Genomic DNA, 16,708 nt, shown 5'->3' with positions numbered 1-16,708 from the left:
GAGAGGCCCGCGGACCACAAAAAATAAATTAAAAAAAAAAGGAAACGCATAATCTTCCCTCAGGACAACACAAGACCGCATGTTTCTTTGATGACCAGGCAAAAACTGTTACAGTTTGGCTGGGAAGTTCTGATTCATCTGCCATATTCACCAGACCTTGCACCTTCGTATTTCCATTTATTTAGGTCTTTACAAAATTCTCTTAATGGAAAAAAATTCAATTCCCTGGAAGACTATAAAAGGCACCTGGAACAGTTCTTTGCTCAAAAAGATAAAAAGTTTTGGGAAGATGGTATTATGAAGTTGCCTGAAAAATGGCAGAAGGTAGTGGAACAAAAGGGTGACTACGTTGTTCAATAAAGCTCATGGTGAAAATGAAAAATATGTCTTTTATTTTTATTTAAAAACCTAAGGCACTTTTTGGCCAACCCAATAAAAATCTATATTAATTCCTATACATTTAAAATGCTTTTCAGTGTGAACTAATATTGAAGTATATTAAAAGTATATTTACCTGCATAAGTTTGCCACCATTGTCAAAACAGCAATGAGAATGTCGAATTGATGCCTTTGTGCCATAGAATACTCGTTAGTGGATACTCTTCTAATGCTCTTTTAGAAATTGTTGATGTATTTATAAAGATCTAAATCCTGTAATGAAAAACAAAGATATATTTTAAAAATATACTTTAAAAATTTGTTTGGTCTGCACTAATGATATTTTAAGCAAACTTAATGTTATAGGCAAAATGATGCATAAACAAAAATCAGTATATAACAGTCCCTGAAATCATTGAAAAGATTATGAAATTCTTTGCAGAAAACAAATTGTTGACATTTATGAAAAATATTATTGATGCCAAATAAATTACACACTACCATTACTGACACCAGTTTCTCCAATTCAAGAAAAAGGATAAAGAAGACTCATTTTGAGTACAAACCTCATAATCAGCACATCTGTGATTCAAATATAATCTGAAAATCAATTTTTCCATGTCAAATGCAGTTTCTTCCTTATGAAAGGCTTACTATGTTGAAAGAATTAGATTTTATATGTTTAAAGTAGCATATATATTTACCAATAAAATTAACTGATGAACATAGTAAGAAATGTGCTATTGATGATACCTCTATTCTTGAAGAACTAAAATGCTTAAATTTTATAAAACCTAGTACAGCTTTCATTATCATCTTGTGATATATTTGGACACAAACTTGCTGGACATCTTTTAAAATATCTTTATAGCCCTTTTTCTATATTACCTTTGCCAGCAAAGGAAGAAGTTCCTCATAAAATATATTACAAATGACTTAAGATCCACCCTGTCACATTAATCAAATTTATTTTTTGATAGAAAACAAATATTGGAGCAAGTATGCATAGAAATTGTAATAAACGCTTTCATTTCCATGAAAGCAAGGAGTATAACTCTTTCACAACAAATTATTATATCCTAGTGACCTTAACTTTTAAATAACTGTAATTAAAAATTCAAATTTGTTACATTATTTTCAAATTTTGATCTACAGTATTTGTACAGAATGACTTTGTTTTTTGTCACTGTTATTATTAAAAATGAAAAAAAATACTTTCACTTCTTTCTTTGAGTTGAGGATGGTATGATTCTTTTCTAATTTGCCTAAAGACAGTCTGCTCCAAATACTCCCTTTTACATTTCAAGAGCCGTGTCTGGGGGTCTCAAATCATAGAATTTTATTTTAAGTCATAGTTAGGATTTAAGATGTGATGGAAGGAAAGTTTCCACCAGACAAAGAAGTGAAGGAGAAAGTGCTCTGCTTTTGTAAATGGGGCCAGAGGAAGGGTGACTATGATGAGAATTTTGCCTAAGACCACCATGGAAATAAGGAGAAAACAGAGTTTCTTTGAAGAAGCAGGAATATCTACATGGATAGGATATTAGATTTTTTAAATTTACTGAGTATTTCCCAAACAGCAACAGCAAAACAACAACAACAAGCATCCAATAACCACTGTTTTAAAACTGAGATAGACTAAGATAGTTTTGGTGCTGAGTTGAAAGTCTGTTCACACTGCTTCCCCTCTTCCCACTATTGAGTGGGAATGAGGAATCTGTAGTAGAGATTAGATCTGTTTCTGGTAAAAACACAAACAACATATTTCAGCCATCTAAATTGTAGAGTGTAACTTTAAACTCATGCTACATTAACATTTATTTAACGTTTATTATGCTTTAAAAATGCTCTAAGTCTTTTATATCTGTTCAGTTATTGTTCATAAAAACTTATGAAGTAAGTTTAAAGAGATTAAGCAAGTGCCCAAATCATAGAAAATTACTTGCTCCACCAAAAATGTGTGCTCTTTGCACTTTATATTACCTCTTGATAACAAAAGTTTATTTTATAATTATTTCTGGAGAAAGAAAAGCAGATGGCAGTGGGGGGTGGTGCTGAAAGAGAAGTAAGCCCAGGCAGAGGGAGGGAGGGAGGGAGGGTGGGAAGGAAGGAAAGAACGAAAGAAGAGAGGGAGGGAGGAAGGAGGGGAGGGAGGAAGGGTAGAAGGGAGGGAGAGAGGAAGGTGAGAGGGAAGGAAGGAATTGAGCCCACTCCTTGGGTTTAGAGGTATAAATATACATGAGAAAGATGTGAAGAGATTATAACTGCTCAAATTGTTGTCCTCTCACTTAAAGCAAATATCTGGAAAGGAAGAAAAAGGAGAAAACACCTCCAAAGGATGAAGAAATTGTAAGGGAATGATTGGATTCTAAAAGTAAGTTTTTACATTTCTTTTATTCTAGGATTAGATTCTGTTCTATGAAAGAACTTGTAGAAGGAATATTAGAGAGTAAGAATTTTTAAGAATTTTAAAGACTAGGAATTCCCTGGCAGTCCAGTGGTTAGGACTCAGTGCTTTCACTGCCAGGGCCCAGGTTTGATCCCTGCTGGGTGAACTAAGATCTCACAAGAGGCATGGCATGGCCAAAAAAATTATGAAGACTAAGATAAATGCCAGAAAAGAATATTGGAAATTGTAATTTGAATTTTCACCATGGTAATATGGCTCTAGAGAAAATAGCATTATCAGATGGATATATAAAGGATTGATGGTATCTAAACAGTCATGATGAATAGCTTGATATTAAACCGGAGGGAGAATTTTAATGCAGGAACAAAGAGTTTGCCTCTCAACACTGGCAGTGGCCTACATTTTATAGCACTGACCTATATGGAGAGGGATGTGCCATGTTTGAATTTGCAAATTACACAAAATTGAGAGGGACGGTAAAATATTGTATGGTAAAGAAAACTAGAGGCAAATTAATGTCAATATGTTGCTGTGATAAATATAAAAAGATATAAACCATTCTGCAGTTTATTTAAAGAAAACACAAAACTTTACAAGTATAAAATGAGGGATATGAGGCTTAGACCAGTGAGCTTTCAGATGACCTGAAGCTCAATATGAATTGTTATTGTCATGTGGCTGTTGGTAAATCTACTTTGAGCCTGGACTTTATTAAAAAGAGGCACATTATCTCAAAAAAGGAAGTACCATGGCTAGTTCCGTACACCATTCTTTCAAAGAGACACAGGAAAACAAACAAAGGGTAGATTTGGAGAAAGTGACCAGTCCAGAGTCAGAGAGCATTGCAGGCCTTTAAGGAGCCAGGCTTCTTTCAAACTGCCTTCTATATTTAAAAGCCTGTGTGGTGAAAAGTCAGCACACTTACTCAGTAGGATCTCTAGTCCTGTGGAAATAGTGTTAATGAATAGAAATTGCAAAGTAACTCATTTTTACTTAATTTAAGGCAGTATATCTTACATCACAATTGCCTAAATGAGCTGCTTCAGGAGGTAGTAGGTTTCCTTTCACTGGAGGTCTTCAAATAGAAGTTTGATGACCAGTTGGGGGAATGTATTTAATATTGTTCATTGCTTTGTCACCGGTTCCCAAAACAATGTGTGCCACACATTAGCCACCAACAAATACTTATTGAATGAATGATTGAATAGAAGAAAGTTACTTATAACTAACATTTATGGAGCCCTCATGATTGGTCAGTGACAGCTAATTTTCCAAAACTTTATAGGAAGGGACAGTTATTTTTTTCATTTGGCAGATCAGAGAAGTGAAAGCTAGCAAAGGGAAAAACACTTGCTCAAGTCACCCAGAAGTGAGTGGAAGAGGCAGGATTTTGATTGTGCTGTATCAGTTTCCTGAGCCTGTTTCAAGTTTCAGAATGTGGTTGACCTAGATAATTTATAAGATTCCTTCATCAAACACTCCCTGATATATGCTGTTATTAATTAAACAAGGAGGCCAGGAGATGAGGTGGTTCTAATACCTTAGCAGCCTTTATAACAAAACCAAAACCTAAGCCTGTAAACACCTCAAGGTTGAGAAATCAAAACCTAAGTACAACCAATCACAAACAGCCAATTAAACTTTTGCAAATAAGGCAAAAGCTTAAGCTATAGCCAATCAAATAATTTCCTTGTTTTGCTTCTTCCTTTTCTTCGTAAAAGTGTCTCTTCTATTTCCTATCAATGGAGTGCTCTAACCACTTCCAGTTTGCTACTGCCTGGTTGGAATTGATTTTTGCTCAAAAAAACTCTTAACATTTTTAATATACCTTAGTTTATCTTTTAACAATGCTGGTAGGAAGGACTTGAATTTATCAACTCTTACTACATTAGAACCAATTTATTGACAAAATTTGTTACCATTAAAATAGGTGGGTAGATATTTGGTCTCTGAGACAATTACATATATGTTATGGACATTATACTTAATTAGCAGGAAGAAGCACAGGAAAGTAGCCAGGCAGATTAATACAGTGTATAGGTTTGAGTAGCTGGAGGCCAGGATGGCTCTGGAGCTCTGTTGTATCTTGGATGCCTAGAAGAAGTGTATGGTGGTAGTGGAAGGTGGAGCTAATAACAGATTGCACTACTTTGCAATCTTGCTGGGTTTAAACTGTTAGTTACGTTTTGAGGATTAATGCAGAGTGTGAGCTCTTTGAGGCCAGGTTTAACACCTTACTAATATTTACATCCTTTGAGCCTTACACTGTGACTTTCAAAAGTATTGCATGAAGGATATGGTCAGGACAGGATAAATGTGTGGTGATTGCCATTGTGCTTAGGGCAGCTGGAATGGTACTGGCTTTAATTTGTAACTCTTACTAGTAATGAGCCCTTGCTTGTTATGGTAACCCTAAAATTTACTAGTAGCTTATCTTTAAGATTTACCTCAAATTTTATTCTGGAAAGTATTACATGACCTACTTGTTTAAGTACCTTGGTTTGTTTGCTGTTTTTAAAATTATTTATCATTCTGTGTATCCATTTTATAACACCACTATGACAGATTGGAATGACCTCTTTAATTATCTGCATGTTCCCACTTCCCTCGCTCCCAACTCCGAACTCCTTGATGGTGTGGTAAACATGCTACTCATCTAGGGTTACCCTCAATGTCTAGCAAAATGCTTAACAAATAATTAATGCTGCCAAAGCGAAAATTGCACCCAGATAGGCAAGGAAGACTTTATTTGAAGCTACTGCAATAGAGGAGAGAGGCCAAAACTCAGTCTGATGTCAACCCTACTGAGCCAAAGGGTGGGAGAGTTTTTAAGAGCTGGGTGGAAAGATAAACTTTTTCCTCTCTTCATGACAGAGGGTAGTTTTACAGCTTGGCATAAGTTAGGCTTCTGCCTTCCCACAGAAACTGAGAAATAGGGTTCTATCTTGCTTGATGATTACATTTCAAAGGGATGGCTTGTAGGTCCTTGAGAAAGACATTCTTGGGTTGTAAAATTAGAAGGAGTCTTCTAAACAAATTACAACTCAAAGGGTTAGAGAAATAATTTATAATTGCAAGTTTTCTAAAGTAAATTCTCTAAGTAAAGGGAGTTCAAGGGCATAGAGTCAAGAAGAAGCTTGTCTAAAGTCTAGTTGAGCTGAGGGGAACATTAAGGCCATTTTGGTCAGTGCTCACTCAGTAAGTTGTTGAATGAATGAACAAATGAATAAAGTTCATTCCTTAGAATCCTAATATTAAATGTGTCATCTTATTGAAAAAGTAATATTAAGAGTAATTAGAGCAAATTAAAATAATATTTAAAAGACTTCTTTTATCTCCTGTTGTTCATTTGATACTTCATTGTGTAAGTTCCATACCCCCCAAAATATATTACATGTTGAATATGCATAAGGTTTTAAAAAATTTTTTAAACTCCCCCATTTTTCAACTAGAGGCATCTTTATAAATCATTTCTTGCAGTGGAGCACATAATGATATATTAAATAACTTAAAAAAATTTTTTCAGAAACTGTTGTATTTTCAACATTTTTCTTCATTCTCAAATCAAAAACATTACATCAGACTCTGAAACATTATGTACAAACTTTCTCTGTGGTAGCTACAGCTATAAAATAGAAATAATGCTGCTTTCTCTTCCTACGTTGATGGGTTGTTTATAAGGAGCAAATGAGAATGCGAAAGCACTTTAGAACTGTAAAAATAATTGTAGAAATGCAAGGATAAAATGAATAATGAACATATAAAGTCGATTATGGAGATATTTTTATTTTCTTTAATAATAATTTCTAAAGATATGATATGAAGACTCAGGCTATCGCCTAGGACATGGAAAATAATATTTGGTAACCATTACCTTAAAATTATTGGTAAGTCTGAGTTAGTGATATGTTTATTGAATTTTTCACAATCAATACAGTTAAAAATGTTTCAAATATACTGATTAGTGGTCTCTCAAAACACTGTAATTTCTAGAAGCATAATTATCAGGGAGATAGTGTCAAATGCTTGTTAAGATTACAGACTTTATTACTTGGATCCTGGTAGTCTATTTTCAAATCCCAGGTCTGCTACATTTCAGGTCTATAATCTTGAAAAAGTTATATGAACTCTCTAAGCCTCTGGTTTGTCATTTGTGAAGTAGGAAAAATATCTACCTCCTTTGGTTGCTGTGAGGATCAAATGGGACGGAATATGTATGGCACTGACTGAGCACAGTGACTGACTCATAGGGAGGTCTCAAAACTTGTGAAAAACACACACACACAAACACACACACACATACACACACACTCTTATACATAATTAGACCTAAAGCACGTATATATAATCCTAACCTGTACAGATTAACTTTCGGTTATATGTCTTTGGAATTTCCAGTGGTTTTGAAACAGTTCATTTTTAAAAATTTAAATACCAGTGTTTATAAATCTTTATCACACAATCATTTGACGTATGTTTTCTGTTTCTGCAGAAATTTTGATGGTGCAGAAATTTTAGCAAGCCTCATATAATATATCATTAATTTTAAATTACTCTTGAAATAAAGATATTTACCAGACCATATTTGGAAAATGTATCAGAGGTACTGTAGTACAGAAGCAATAATACTGGTTGGAGTTTTTGAGATACAGGCTTTTCATTTACCATCTGCCTTTGAGGAAGTCACTCATTTTCTAGAATCCCAGTTTACTGATCTGTAACCACTTAGATAATTAAAACCACCTGAAAGGATTATTGTAAAGATCAAAGAGTTAATACATTTAAAAACACTTTATAAAATTTAAGAATTTGTTTAAGCCATCCCTCAGAAAAATGATGAACCCTCCTCAAAATTTGGTTTGGATGTCAAGACTGATGTTACTACGTACACACTAAGAGGGTATAAGAAGGTTTATGACTCACTTAAATGAGGTTTTCTGGGCAGAACAAGACAGACTCCCAAGATGGTTAAAAAATGGCTTGAGAACGCAGGGAAAGGAGACTAGTAAGGGGTTTTTATGGTGATTAGGCAATGGAGCCAGGGTGAGGGTCCCACGGTGCCAAATCTGGGAGTGCCTGGGATTATTTCTTATCAGCTTGTCCAGATGGGGGGCAGAAGGGGTGGGCCTTAAAAAGCTGTCAGCGACCACACATCAAAAGTAGAGACAAACTATTTGTTTAGCCAGTGCAGAATTATGAACTTTATTATTAAACTGTCAGCGCTGGTACTGTGGTGCTGTTTGCTGCTCCACAGCCACTTCCTTTCTTCCTCTTTGTTGAGAACTGATCTGCCGCAATAGAGGCTGAAAATGAAACCTGGCCAATGGGACCTGAGAGGAATTCTGCTGGAGGGCTATTAGGAATGATTTTACTGTCTAATAAAAAGAGTTGCATAGGAGTCAAAATATCATCAGGATATTTTGTGATTCAAATTCACAATTGAATAAATTAATAAAATTTAGATTTATTCAAGAACATTTCAGCATGAATCCAGAAAATCCAGTGTGTTCCAAAAAGTCTAACCTGAGCAACTTAAGAGAAAGATAAGTAAACGAAGGCAAATATGATGTTTCTTTGTGGTATCAACTCATTTTAATAACAGTAGCTACCTCCTGGGAATCAGACGATCTCATTGTTAGTAATAAAGTACTTTGATTGATAAAAGCACAATGAATTTCCGGTCACTTAATAAATATAAGTAGACTGGATACAAATTTTCAAAGTATGGAATCTGTGTGTGAAGCATTCTTGGCTGTGATCAGTTTAGATAGATTGATTTAAAGTATGACTCCTTTCTTTGAGAATCAGTACTTTAAAAGGGGATTGTAGTAGACAGAATAAAATGGCTCCGTAAAGACGCCAAACCAAAAGTCCAGAACCTGTGACCATGTTACATTACACTACATCACTTTGCAGTCAGTGAGGGAAAGAGAGTTTTAGGTACGAAGTCCTGCATTCTTCAAACACTATCACAAATTTGGCGGTCTAATTTCATCCTCATAATCTTAACCCTGACGTCACGGACAAACATAACTGTATTTAACTGACTTTATGGGTTTTGTCCCCCTGCCAGTCTTAGTGAGGTGGTATCATGAAGATATAACTTTTGAATATCTATCTGACAGTTTTCCAACCAAAATTATTTATGTAAATAAAACAGCCTGTGTTCTCATGGAATTATTTAAATGTATTGAGGAGAAAGGTATTATTTTCTTCCTCAATTGAAGCCCAGGAAGGTAAAGAATTTGTAGATCCTTCTTTGTTTTTAAATCCTAACATCAGCTTTTATATATTTTTAAATGTTAATTATTGGAAACAGACAAGCTGTGAATAAAAAGCTTCAACTGTTTTTTTTTATTTAAAAATTTCCAAATATCTTTTCTACTTCAGAACCTCTTTTTTTAATTCCACCTTCTCCATTTTCCCTTTTTCTGTGTGACATTTGAGGGAGAAATGTTGAGAGCTAAAATGCTATTTTGCTTCTTGGTAGTTGTAGCTTCTACTGGGCATCCTTTGACAATACAATTATGTAATGATAATAAAAATGATAATGCATCATCATATACCTTAAGATGGTGTTTCTGATTTCTCCATCCAGTCATCTTGTTAAAGGGCCCTCAATCCAGAAACTATAAGAAAACATAAGTCAAGAAATCCATTTTTTTCCCTTCTGTTTCTTAATTCTCCATTTCTTAAATTACATGGCAACATTTCTGTGTTAAATGTTTGGAAAATTGTATACTTGTTTTTGCATGAATAAATAGGAAATGAGGCTGGCTCAGTTTTTCCTGAGGAATGGTCCCCGTCTTAGAGTCCCTTTCTAAGTATATATTGATCATTTTATAGTTATACAGGCAGCCATGCATAGCTGAAACATGATCGTATTAAAGTTGTTTCTTAGATATACAGTTTTGGCTGGTAAATTGCAATTCTGAAACCATATCTGTAAGTTACAGTATCTGTCTTAGAATAGCATAAAACCTGACATTTTATTTTATCAGTTGGGTTACTTGTCCCTTGCCTTATAACCCTTATCATTAACAATGAGGTGAAGAAATAAGCAACTGATTTTCCCTACAAAACCCATAAATCTCATGTGCTTAGTTATCCCAGATATATTCTGAGAGAATTTATGCCAAAATGATAAACTTGGAAAATCCACGTTATGTCAAAAAATATTCGTAAAGGAATATTCCTTGTGAACTTTAAACTACTGTAACTGTTAATTGCCATGACTCCTATGTATGAATCAAAGTGTCAGCACTATATTGGTATCTTTACATTCAGAAGATGTTATATACTTCTAGAAGTCATATTTCCTAGTCCTCACCTAGGAAATATGAGTCAAAATATATTTTGACTCCATTGCATACCATAAGAAACCATTTTTGATGTATCTGGATAATATACACCATTGTGGGTGGTGGGATATGACTCCAGGTAGCTCATTTAATAATAATCATAGCATATCTAAATTGTGCAGTTGGCTTGAGATAAGCATGTTGATACATAACATCTATTTTAAGGGACCAGTAAAATATGGGTAAACAGAGACCTTCTGTAACTATTGAAGAACATTATTATATTCCCGGGAGTAAAAACTGACTCACAGACCCAGAATATGTAATTTGGAAAAGAGTGTTACAGTTGTAATCCAATAAATCAATCCAGTTAAGTTCCACTGTAGCACTTATTCATTCACTTATTCATCTCTGTCTTATAGCAGAGTTAGTCTTTTTTTTTTTTTTTTTTTTTTTTGGCAGTACGCTGGCCTCTCACCGCCGTGGCCTCTCCTGCTGCGGAGCACAGGCTCCGGACGCGCAGGCTCAGCGGCCATGGCTCACGGGCCCAGCCGCTCCGCAGCATGTGCGATCTTCCCGGACCGGGGCACGAACTCGTGTCCCCTGCATCAGCAGGCAGACCCTCAACCACTGTGCCACCAGGGAAGCCCCCAGAGTTAGTCATTTTATATGTCTCTCTCTTCTACTAGACTACCACTAATTGAAGGGTATGTCATATGTATTTAAAAGCAAAGAACAGGTATTCAGTATATGATTATGGAATTAAATTGCTTAATGTAGGAGAGAAGAGATAGACTAAATTCAATTTGTGGTACTTGCCATTGATGCTTTCTGTGCAAAAGACCACTGAAAGAAATTGGAGATTATTACACATAGTACCAAGCACCTCACTTATTAGTTAAGTCTCTTCTCTTACAATGTCAACTACATAGAATCCAGATGCCTTGGACATATGCTCTTCTGTCAAGCATCTCTTTAGGGAAATGGGCCCACTTTATCCTTGGTCTATGTGTTTAATGTAGGGTTGATCTCACCTGCTATGTCTAGGTATGAGAATACCCTGTACAAGGTCTGTGTAATCACAACACCTCAGAGACAGGTTCAGGAGTTCATGACTCAAGCAAAGTTGGTAAGAGACCTACTCAGAGGATTTTGTTAGAACTGTTAGAAAATAACATCCCTTTATTTCCTGGAATTATTACCTTTCCAAAAATTTAAGCCTAGAGCTGCCAGGAATCATCCTCACCATCTCATAGAAAGAATTTAGCCCATAAATAAGCCAACATGGGAAGAGTAGAGTAGAGCGATAGAAAGAGATGCTCAGATGACTTGTTTAGATCATCCACTGAGTTCAGCAGCCCCTCTAGCCAGTTGTACCCAGAACTTTAGATTTATGATATTTGGAAACATAAGAAACCTAACCAATATTATAAATAGGAAATGGGCTTGTACTTTCCAAGTAGCAGACCTTAAAATGCGGAATGTGGTGAATAGAGATAGATTGAATGGCAATGGAGATTTCCCTCCCAAGGCTGCAATGTTGGCATATTTTTATATACATAATCGAAGTAGTCATCAAACTGCTACCTATTTTAGATAAAATGTCTTTTAAGGTCTATATTTTAGGTCCCTAAAAATTGTCAGACTGTGAATAGCTTCCTGTAAATGTGACTTGGTGAAATAGACATCACTCACAGGTGTTAGTCATCGAGCTAGAGGCAATAATTAGATAAAATCTTGGGTTAGTTCCCTTTGTAGATAGAGTGTTTTGTACTTTTAATTCAAGTTGGAATAGTAGAGTTATGTTGAAACTAGAATTTTGAAATTCTGTGGGAAGAGAAGTGTGCATTCACAAAGTTTGGAATGTAGTGGACACAGTGACCACAATAACTATGTGAAGCCACGTTTCCACCATTTTCAAACCATGGGGCTTAAGGTAACCTGACTCACCCTGTGAGTTCAGGAAAAAACATGAGGCACAGTCCTGACTATCAGAGTAAGATGGAGGTTAATTCAAGGATAGGAATACAACCAAACCAGGCCAACCAGTGCCCACCTCAAAACATTTGCAGGATAAGAGCACTCTTCTTTTACATTTTATTTTATTTATTTTTTATACAGCAGGTTCTTATTAGTTAACTGTTTTATACATATTAGTGTATACATGTCAATCCCAATCTCCCAGTTCATCCCACCACCACCACCACCACCTCTCCCCTATGCCCCCTTGCTGTCCATATGTTTGTTCTCTACATCTGTTGTCTCTATTTCTGCCTTGCAAACCGGTGTATCTGTACCATTTTTCTAGATTCCACATATATGTTTTAATATGTGATATTTGTTTTTCTCTTTCCGACTTACTTCACTCTGTATGACAGTCTCTAGGTCCATCCACACATCTACAGATGACCCAATTTTGTTCCTTTTTATGGCTGAATAATATTCCATTCTATATATGCACCAGTATTTCTTTATCCATTCGTCTGTCAATGGGCATTTAGGTTGCTTCCATGACCTGGTTATTGTAAATGGTGATGCAGTGAACATTGGGGTGCATGTGTCCTTTTGAATTATGGTTTTCTCTGGGTATATGCCCAGTAGTAGAATTGCTGGGTCATATGGTAATTCTATTTTTAGTTTTTTAAGGAACCTCCATACTGTTCTCCACAGTGGCTGTATCAATTTACATTCCCACCAACAGTGCAAGAGGGTTCCCTTTTCTCCACACCCTCCCCAGCATTTGTTGTTTCTAGATTTTCTGATGATGCCCATTCTAACTGGTGTGAGGTGATACCACATTGTAGTTTTGATTTGCATTTCTCTAATAATTAGTGATGTTGGGCAGCTTTTCATGTGCCTCTTGGCTATCTTATGTCTTCTTTGGACAGATGTCTGTATAGGTCTTCTGCGCATTTTTTGATTGGGTTGTTGTTGTTTTTTTAATATTGAGCTGCATGAGCTGTTTATATATTTTGGAGATTAACCCTTTCACCACTGATTAATTTGTAAACATTTTCTCCCATTCTGAGGGTTGTCTTTTCATCTTGTTTATAATTTGCTTTGCAAAAGCTTTTAAGTTTCATTAGGTCCCATTTCTTTATTACTGTTTTTATTTCCATTAATCTAGGAAGTGGGTCAAAAAAGATCTTGCTATGATTTATGTCAAAGAGTGTTCTTCCTGTATTTTCCTCTAAGAGTTTTATAGTGTCCGGTCTTAGATTTAGGTCCTGAATCCATTTTAAGTTTATTTTTGTGTATGGTGTTATGGAGTGTTCTAATTTCATTCTTTTACATGTAACTGTCAGGTTTTCCCAGCACCACTTACTGAAGAGACTTTCTTTTCTCTATTGTATATCCTTGCCTCCTTTGTCATAGATTAGTTGATCATAGGTGTGTGGGTTTATCTCTGGGCTTTCTATCCTGTTCCATTGATCTATATTTCTGATTTTGTTCCAGTACCATATTGTCTTGATTACTGTAGCTTTGTAGCATAGTCTGAAGTCAGGGATTCTGATTCCTCCAGCTCTGTTTTTTTCCCTCAAGGTTGCTTTGGCTATTTGGGGTCTTTTGTGTCTCCATACAAATTTTAAGATTTTTTTGTTCTAGTTCTGTAAAAAATGCCATTGGTAGTTTGATAGGCATTGCATTGAATCTGTAGATTGCATTGGGTAGTGTAGTCATTTTCAAAATATTGATTCTTCCAATCCAAGAATATGGTATATCTCTCCATCTGTTTGTGTCATCTTTGATTTCTTTCAAGAGTGGCTTATAGTTTTCTGAGTACAGGTCTTTTACCTCCTCAGGTAGGTTTATTCCTAGGTATTTTATTCTTTTTGTTGCAGTGGTGAATGGGGTTGATTCCTTCATTTCTCTTTCTGATCTTTTGTTGTTAGTGTATAGGAATGCAAGAGATTTCTGTGCATTAACTTTGTATCCTGGTACTTTACCAAATTTATTGATTAGCTCTAGTAGTTTTCTGGTGGCATCTTTATGATTCTCTATGTATAGTATCATATCATCTGCAAACAGTGACAGTTTTACTTCTTCTTTTCTGATTTGGATTCCTTTTATTTCTTTTTCTTCTCTGAATCCTGTGGCTAGGACTTCCAAACCTATGTTGAATAAAGGTGGTGAGAGTGGACATCCTTGTCTTGTTCCTCATCTTAGAGGAAATGCTTTCAGTTTTTCACCATTGAGAATGATGTTTGCTTGGGTTTGTCGTATATGACCTTTATTATGTTAAGGTAGGTTCCCTCTATGTCCACTTTCTGGAGAGTTTTTATCATAAGTGGGTGTTGAATTTTGTCAAAAGCTTTTTCTGCATCTATTGAGATGATCATATAGTTTTTATTCTTCAGTTTGTTAATATGGTGTATCACGTTGATTGATTTGCGTATGTTGAAGAATCCTTGCATCCCTGGGATAAATCCCACTTGATCATGGTGTATGATCCTTTTAATGTGTTGTTGGATTCTGTTTGCTACTATTTTGTTGAGGATTTTTGCATCTATATTCATCAGTGATATTGGTCTGTAATTTTTTTTTTTTGTAGTATCTCTGTCTGGTTTTGGTATCAGGGTGATGGTGGCCTCATAGAATGAGGTTGGGAATCTTCCTTCCTCTGCAGTTTTTTGGAGGAGTTTGAGAAGGATGGGTGTTAGCTCTTCTCTAAATGTTTGATAGAATTTACCTGTGAAGCCATCTGGTCCTGGTCTTCTGTTTGTTGGTCACAGTTTCAATTTCATTACTTGTGATTGGTCTGTTCATATTTTCTATTTCTTTCTGGTTCAGTCTTGGAAGGTTATACCTTTTTAAGTGTTTGTCCATTTCTTCCAGGTTGTCCATTTTATTGGCATAGTGTTGCTTGTAGTCTTCTCTTATGATGCTTTGTATTTCTGTGATGTCCGTTGTAACTTCTCCTTTTTCATTTCTGATTTTATTGATTTGAGTCCTCTCCCTCTTTTTCTTGTTGAGTCTGGCTAAAGGTTTATCAATCTTGTTTATCTTCTCAAAGAAACAGCTTTTGGTTTTATTGATCTTTGCTATTGTTTTATTTGTTTCTATTTCATTTTTTTCTGATCTGATCTTTATGATTTCTTTCCTTCTGCTAACTTTAGGTTTTTGCTTGTTCTTCTTTCTCTTCTTCCTTTAGGTGTAAGGTTAGATTGTTTATTTGAGATTTTTCTTGTTTCTTGAGGTAGGATTGTATTGCTTTAAACTTCCCTCTTAGAACTAACTGCTTTTGCTGCATCCCATAGGTTTTGGGTCATCGTGTTTTCATTGTCGTTTGTCTTTAGATATTTTTTGATTTCCTCTTTGTTTTCTTCAGTGACCGCTTGGTTAGTTTGTAAAGTATTGTTTAGCCTCCATGTGTTTGTGTTTTGTACGTTTTTTTTTCCCTGTAATTGATTTCTAATCTCATAGCTTGTGGTCGGAAAAATGCTTGAAATGATTTCAATTTTGTTAAATTTACTGAGGCTTGATTTGTGACCCAAGATGTGATCTATCCTGGAGAATGTTCCATGTGCAATTGAGAAGAAAGTGTAATCTGCTATTTTTGGGTGGATGTCCTATAAATATCAATTAAATCTATCTGGTCTATTGTATCATTTAAAGCTTGTGTTTCCTTAATAATTTTCTGTCCGGATGCTCTGTCCATTGGTGTAAGTGATGTGTTAAAGTCCCCTACTGTTATTGTGTTACTGTTGATTTCCTCTTTTATAGCTGTTAATATTTGCCTTATGTATTGAGGATCTCCCATGTTGGGTGCATATATATTTATAATTGTTATATCTTCTTGTTGGTTTGATCCCTTGATCATTATATAATGTCTGTCCTTGTAACCTTCTTTATTTTAAAGTCTATTTTATCTGATATGAGTATTGCTACACCAGCTTTCTTTTGATTTCCATTTGCATGGAAATGCATCTTTTTCCATCCTCTCACTTTCAGTCTGTATGTGTCCCCAAGTCTGAAGTGGTTCTCTTGTAGACAGCATACATATGGGACTTGTTTTTGTATCCATTCAGCAATCCTGTGTCTTTTGGTTGCAGCACTTATTCCATTCATGTTTAAGGTAATTATCAATATGTATGTTCCCATTACCATTTTCTTAATTTTGGGGGGGTTTGTTTCTGTAGGTCCTTTTCTTCTCTTGTGTTTCCCACTCAGAGAAGTTCCTTTAGCATTTGTTGTAAAGCTGGTTTGGTAGTGCTGCATTCTCTTAGTTTTTACTTGTCTGTAAGGCTTTTGATTTCTCCATCAAATCTGAATGAGATCCTTGCCGGGTAGAGTAATCTTGGGTGTAGGTTCTTCCCTTTCATCACTTTAAATATATCGTGCCACTCCCTTCTGGCTTGTAGAGTTTCTGCTGAGAAATCAGCGGTTAACCTTATGGGAGTTCCCTTGTAATGTTATTTGTCATTTTTCCTTGTTGCTTTCAATAATTTTTCTTTGTCTTCAATTTTGTCAGTTTGATTACTATGTGTCTCGGTGTATTTCTCCTTGGGTTTATCCTACCTGGAGCTCTCTGCACTTCTGGGACTTGGGTGGCTATTTCCTTTTCCATGTTAGGGAAATTTTCAACTATAATCTCTTCAAATATTTTCTCGGGTCTTTT

This window comes from Grampus griseus (assembly GCF_964374135.1).
Source record: "Grampus griseus genome assembly, chromosome: 4".
In the NCBI taxonomy this organism is placed as follows: domain Eukaryota; kingdom Metazoa; phylum Chordata; class Mammalia; order Artiodactyla; family Delphinidae; genus Grampus; species Grampus griseus.
The sequence above is the reverse complement of the archived record's forward strand: the minus strand, read 5'-3'. Positions refer to the sequence as shown.